Source organism: Morus notabilis, unplaced genomic scaffold (assembly GCF_000414095.1).
Source record: "Morus notabilis unplaced genomic scaffold, ASM41409v2 Scaffold1850, whole genome shotgun sequence".
In the NCBI taxonomy this organism is placed as follows: domain Eukaryota; kingdom Viridiplantae; phylum Streptophyta; class Magnoliopsida; order Rosales; family Moraceae; genus Morus; species Morus notabilis.
In genome coordinates, this window is record NW_010358951.1 from 119,389 (window position 1) to 126,311 (window position 6,923).

The 6,923-nt window shown below is 37.3% G+C and overlaps 1 pseudogene; it reads left to right on the forward strand.

Moving 5' to 3' along the window:
- The first annotated feature begins 26 nt into the window (after window positions 1–26).
- On the forward strand, window positions 27–6,627 carry LOC21387310 (annotated as a pseudogene).
- The last annotated feature ends 296 nt before the right edge of the window (window positions 6,628–6,923 follow it).

The window sequence follows — 6,923 nt, forward strand, 5'->3', positions numbered from 1 at the left end:
TTCCCTCCCCACTCTTCTTACTGAACCATCTCTTCCGACTCCGGCTATGGAGCAGTTCAAAGGCCAGCCTCGGCTTCCCAAATTCGCCGTCCCCAAACGATACGACATCAGGCTCAAACCAGACCTCTCTTCCTGCAACTTCTCCGGCTCCGTCGTCATCGACGTCGACGTCGTCGCCGACACACGATTCCTCGTCCTCAACACCGCAAACCTGTCCGTCAATACATCTTCCATATCCTTCACCAGCCGAAACCGAACCTTCCAGGTAACAAATTACTTGTCAAGTTTCCATTTTTTTCAATTTCACTTGGCGACATTGAGCTTCTATGGCTCGTTTGGTATTTGTGGGACCGCGGAAAAGAGAGAGTTTCATTAGTGGATTCTCGACGACCTTTTTTTGCCCTAACAATCAGACGGTGGAATTTGACCGGTAAAGGATGAAGAACAATCGTGATTTCAGTTCCAAATAATTTCCGTTGGTATTAAAAGGACTTCTAATAATTTCTGTCATAATTAGTCTCAACTACGTTACTTTTTTTTTTCTTCCTTACTTTTTATTTGATTTCCCGGTAACTGAAAGGAGTTTAACATTCATAATCTCTTTTGAACTTTGTTAAATGGTTGCTAATTAGAGTATGCAGAGAAGAGGAATCATCATGTGGGGTATTCTTTTGGCCTGGACGATCACCTGGAGTATTACTACCGCCATTACAACGTTACTAAAATGGTTACTAGGAGATAGCAGAGAAGATAATATATCAACTGGAGTACTACTATAGCCATTTCAAGGGCCAAACCTTTTGTGTTCCTTTTTTTTTTTTTAAAAATTTCGTGGAGTTATTCTGAAGTTTATGAGCTAATGAATTCTTGGGCAGGTCTTCCAGCTTTCGAAAGTAGAAATTTTCGAGGATGATGAGATTTTGGTCTTGGAATTCGAAAAGTCACTTCCGATTGGAGAGGGGGCTTTGGCTATTGAGTTTGATGGGATTTTAAGTGACAAGATGAAGGGTTTCTATAGGAGGTAACAACTGCTAAGATTTTCAGCCTAGCTCATTTTGTTAATTCAAATCATAACTCAAGTTTTTATTACAATATTTTCTCTCACAAAAATTCAAATTCAACTTTTTCTGCTACAACATTTTCTCTGATATAAATTTACTTTTTAAATCAAATTCTTAACTTGAATGAGCGAAACGAAAGAGTCCAGAGTACGTCTCTTAATTAGTCAATGTTATTGGAAAGCAAACTGTGTGCGTTTGTGTGTTTTGACTTTTGTCTATATTCTTTTCTTGTGTATTTGACGTGTTTCTTATTCTGTGAAGTACTTACGAGCATAATGGTGAGAAGAAGAGTATGGCGGGCACACAGTTTGAACCAGCTGATGCCAGGAAGTGCTTTCCTTGTTGGGATGAACCTGCTTTTAAAGTACAGTCTTTCATCACTCTTACCATGCGTTCATATATGATGGATCTTGCCTTTTCTATTATATAAATGATTAGTTATTTAGGAGAACATTTAGAGAAAGAATAAGAGCCATCGTTCATGAAGCCAGCTAGTATTTTATTTTTGGCAACATTTTGGTTCCAATAACTGAGTATTTTATTTTTGGCAACATTTTGGTTCCAATAACTGCATGGTTGATGCTTATAGCTTGACCTGATTTTTTAGCTTGGCTTTACAGGCTACATTCAAGATTACGTTGGACGTGCCGGCAGATTTAGTAGCCCTTTCCAACATGCCGGTCACTGAAGAAAAAGTGGTTGGACAGCTCAAGACAGTCTCGTATAAAGAGTCACCAATAATGTCTACATATTTGGTGGCCATTGTTGTTGGTTTGTTTGATTATGTGGAAGATCACACGTCTGATGGTAAAATCATAACTTATACGCTATATCAATTTTTGCATACGATAGCATAATCCATTGGAGGAAAGATATTCTATGGTGGAGTGGTGAGAGTTCTCAGGGAAATGTACAAGCAGACCTCAGAAATAAAAAGGAAAGAGCAATGTGGCGCCGGCATGTGTACAATCAAAGAAAACCCCGCAATTATAAATTTTCATTACATCCTTCAGAGAAATCATCAACATTTTAAGCCCACAATATAACACTTCTGGCTTTTAAGCTACCACAATGAGAGTTAAACCTCACTCTACTTTGAAGAATTTTTCAAGAATTTTAGTCTTGTTGCCTTGTTCCCTAATGGGTCCAGGAACAGTTACTTGATAGTGTCATGTTACATCTCTATTGCAGGGGTCAAAGTTCGAGTATAAGGCAGACCAAGGAAAATTTGCATTGAACGTTGCTGTCCGGACACTTGAATTATACAAAGAGTACATTTTTCATTCATAGTATGGAAATTAGAGATTATTGAACTTTTTCCTTCTTAGATTTTCATATTAAAGGCGACAAATTGTACAGGTATTTTGCGACGCCGTACTCCTTGCCTAAATTGGATATGGTTGCTATCCCTGATTTTGCTTTTAAGGCCATGGAGAACTATGGTTTAGTTACATATCGTGAAACAGCTTTGCTCTATGATGATCAGCATTCTGCAGCTGCCAACAAGCAGCAGGTAATGTAAAATGTTCCGAATTTTGAATATTGCTTTTGCTTTCAGGATATAGTTCGACAATAATGTTTTGCCATTGAATTGAGTCTATAAAAATTCTCCTAATATCTAATGACTTTGTTTGGTTTATGTGAAAGGTTGCAATTGTTGTAACCCATGAACTTGCGCACCAATGGTTTGGCAACCTTGTGACTATGGAATGGTGGACAGACTTATGGCTGAATGAGGGGTTTGCTACGTGGGTACATTACTTCTTTTCCTTTGTCTATATTTTACGCCTAGTGTAGGCCATTTTTTATGGACTTACCAATATATAATTTTTTGTGACCATTTAGGTGTGCTATTTAGCTACTGATAGCTTGTTCCCGGAGTGGAAAATATGGACACAGTTTCTTGATGAATTTGTTGAGGGTCTCAAACTGGATGGACTTGAAGGATCTCACCCCATTGAGGTATTTCTATTCGGATGGAGATTAACATAGACATGTTTTTTTCTTTTTTTTCTTATAACTATATACTCCCCTTTGATTGTACTTTTCTTTCTAGGTGGAGGTAAAGCATGCATCTGAGATCCAAGAAATATTTGATGCCATTAGTTATAAGAAAGGCGCTTCTGTTATTCGAATGCTACAAAGCTATCTTGGTGCTGAGTGCTTTCAGGTTGGTGACTTGGTGACTTTAACTCTTAGACCTCCTAACTTGAATGTAGACATCCTCAGGAATGAGCTTCGGCTAAAGTCCAATAAGAATTTAGTAGAAGTCCGTTGTGAAATTTGATAATAGGAATTTCTAGTTGTAGATAATACTTTTTCAATATAGTGATACACTGAAAATAAGTTATTATAAGGAATTCTCATTGTATGGATGTTTATGATGTCCTCTTCAGTGGTCACTTGGTTTATATATAGAAAGGCACGCTTCCTCAAATGCGAAGACGGAAGATTTATGGGCTGCCCTTGAGGAAGGATCTGGTGAGCCTGTGAACAGGTTAATGAATTCATGGACAAAGCAAAAAGGATACCCACTTATTGGAGATTGAGCAGGTCTTTCTATTATTCCCTACCCCTTAACGCCTAGGGGGGCATGTTTACTTCACATGGAAGGAAAAGGAAAAAGGAGGAGTGTTTCACTTTCCCATTTATTCATGTGTTTATTTAAAAAGATTTAAAATTTACTTACACACCTTTGACAAGTTCACATATTATAAACCCATATTATTATTTAAGGATATAGTAGTTACACTTAAGATTTTAGTAAGCAATAGAAAGTGAATGGATAATTTCTCATCCCACTTTTTAGTTTATAAGTAAACATACGAAAGGAAGTTACTAATCCCCATTCTTCTACTTTTGCTTTTCTTTCCCATTAGATTTCATTAAGGTTTGGTAAACATGCCCATGCCCATGCCCCTAGTTTACTAAACAATAATACCGATACTCAGTTTCTTGATTTTGTTTTAAGATGTTTGGGAACGTACAAAGACCTTTATGTTAAAATTGATAAATGGCAGTCACATTTCCTGGCAAGTGGTTCCCATGGAGATGGCGAATGGATTGTCCCAATAACATTATGTTGTGGCTCCTATGACAACCGCAAAAGTGTCCTACTAGAAACAAGGTCTACTACTCTTGATATTGAGACTAGAATTGGAGGCGAAGACGACGGAACCAGTGCAATATGCAGTTGGATAAAGCTCAATATCGATCAGACTGGTTTCTACAGGGTGAAATATGATGAGGACCTTGCAGCCAGACTCAGAGATGCAATAGAGAACAAGTACTTGTCTGCAACTGACAGATTTGGTAAGTTAAAACAATATTTTTTAACTCACACTTGCTTCTATTGTGGTTGTGAACAAGTGGCTTAAATCAGGCTACCTTGTTAATAACAGGCATTTTGGATGACTCGTTTGCGCTTTGTATGGCTCGCCAACAATCTTTGATCTCGTTGCTTACCTTGATGGCTGCTTACTGGGACGACCATGATTATACTGTGCTGTCTAACTTGATCGCTGTAACATTCACCTCCGAATCCTGTTTAAGTTTGCTTCAATTTATTAGCTCAGTATTGATTCTGTTACCCACTTTTCACAGATAAGTTATAGACTGGAAAGAAATGCAGCTGATGCCGTACCTGAGCTGTTGGATTTCATCAAGCAGTTTTTTATTAGCCTCTTTCAAGAATCTGCAGAGTAAGTTCTTTCACACGTAACTATCTCCCTATGCTATTATTTCCATTTTTTTTCTTTTTTTTCCTGTTTAATTGACCTTAAACAAATGAACTTGCATGTTGTACTTTATTTTACTATGTTTTATACCTACATATACACAGGCTCATGAAAAATCATTGTAACTAGGAAAGTACAAACAAATCTATCTGCTTTATACAATTATCAAACAGGTTAACTATTTTCATGATTCTTTTTAGTAGTTGACTTCTACGCTGAGACCTTGGATTATTATTTTTTGAACATATGCATTTTATATGTTCATAAATCAAGAAACTTTGTATTTTCATTTTTTTTATATGTTCATAAATCAAGAAACTTTGTATTTTCATTTTTTTTTTATCTCATTGGCCTTTATTATTATTATTTATTTCAGGAAGCTTGGTTGGCAGCCTAAAGCTGGAGAGAGCCACTTAGATGCAATGTTGAGAGGAGAAGTTTTGACAGCCCTTGCTGTATTTGGACATGATCCCACTCTGAACGAAGCAAGTAGGCGTTTCCATGTCTTTCTAAATGACAGAAATACGCCACTCCTTCCTCCTGATTTAAGAAAGGTTGTCAAATCTAAAGCATTATTATTGGCACCTAGTGGTATTTTAATTAAGACCCAATTGATGTTTTGTTCTGTTCTAATCTCTATAGTTTTTGCAGGCAGCATATGTAGCTGTGATGCAAAGAACCAGTGCTTTTGAGAGATCGGGATATGAATCGCTTCTGAGAGTTTACAGAGAGAGTGATCTAAGCCAGGAGAAAACGCGTGTTTTAAGTAATAAACTTAACTAAGCATCATTTGTTGAATTTTGGGACCATAATCTCTCGTCTTTGTCGTCTATGACAATGTTGTTATTTTCTATGTTGTAGGTTCATTGGCATCTTGTCCAGATCCCAACATAATATTGGAAGTTCTTAACTTCTTGTCGTCTCCCGAGGTAATGTAGAGTCAACACATTTGTTCGTTGGAGGTTAAAAATTTACATTCATCAAGATAGATTCTAGTATATTGAAGATACTGAGTTTATCACAAAATTTTTTATCAAGGTTCGAAATCAAGATGCTGTTTTGGGACTTTCTGTGAGTAGGGAAGGACGTGAAACAGCTTGGACGTGGATGAAGGTAAAACTCGAATTGATGGTCCTGCAAAAACCGCAAATTTGCTAACAGAATCGAACTCAAACAAGTCGAAGAATTTTTTTTTTTTTTTAAATCACTAAATGAGTGCTTTTCCCATACTTTTCTCTGCCTAAATGTAGGAAAATTGGGAATACATCTCAAACACCTGGGGTTCTGGACATTTAATAACTCGCTTTATCAATGCCATTGTATCGCCGGTTTGTTCTCTCACTCACTCTCTTCCATGTTATGTTATACTTTTTTACTTTTACTGATCCATTTTCTGCACACCTACTTCAACAGTTTGCTTCAACAGAGAAGGCTGAGGAAATAGAGGAGTTTTTCGCAAGCCGCAGGAGGCCCTCAATGGCCAGAACCTTGAAGCAGAGCATTGAGCGGGTTCATATCAATGCAAGGTGGGTTCAGAGTGTCCAGACTGACGAACATCTTGCTGAGGCTGTGAAGCAGTTGGCAATGCAACACTAATAGCTTGGTCACTATCTGTTTGCTCCTTGTAAAAAGCAATAAATATATACAATAAAATTTAATCTCGATCACTCGAGAAATACCAGTAGCCGCTGATCTTCCCGTAATAAACAGACTTTTTCTGTATTCCTTTATACGAAGGTTGATGCTGCAGTGTTAAGGTTTGGTGTTCTGTTGTGGTTTGTTGTAGGAGTCTAAAAGTTAATCGTTGTTGGAAATGTAATATTTCTAGTATATGTTGATTGTATGTATACTGATTTACCATATTATTATTGCTGAGATTTTGCGTTTTCTATTTAGCCCTCTTCTCACATTGAACACTTTCGAAATGCATAGTTGATCAGAAAATGATCCGGCAAATGCAGCACACGGGAATCACTACATGTGACATTGTGAATATTGCTTTGACAGTAGACACAGAAACAAGATGCTAAAACTCAATGTAATTAGATAAAAATCCACACTAATCGCTACTTTAGGACCTGCTTAGCATGACTTTCTAAAATAGTTTTTGGCCTTTTGGGCTCAG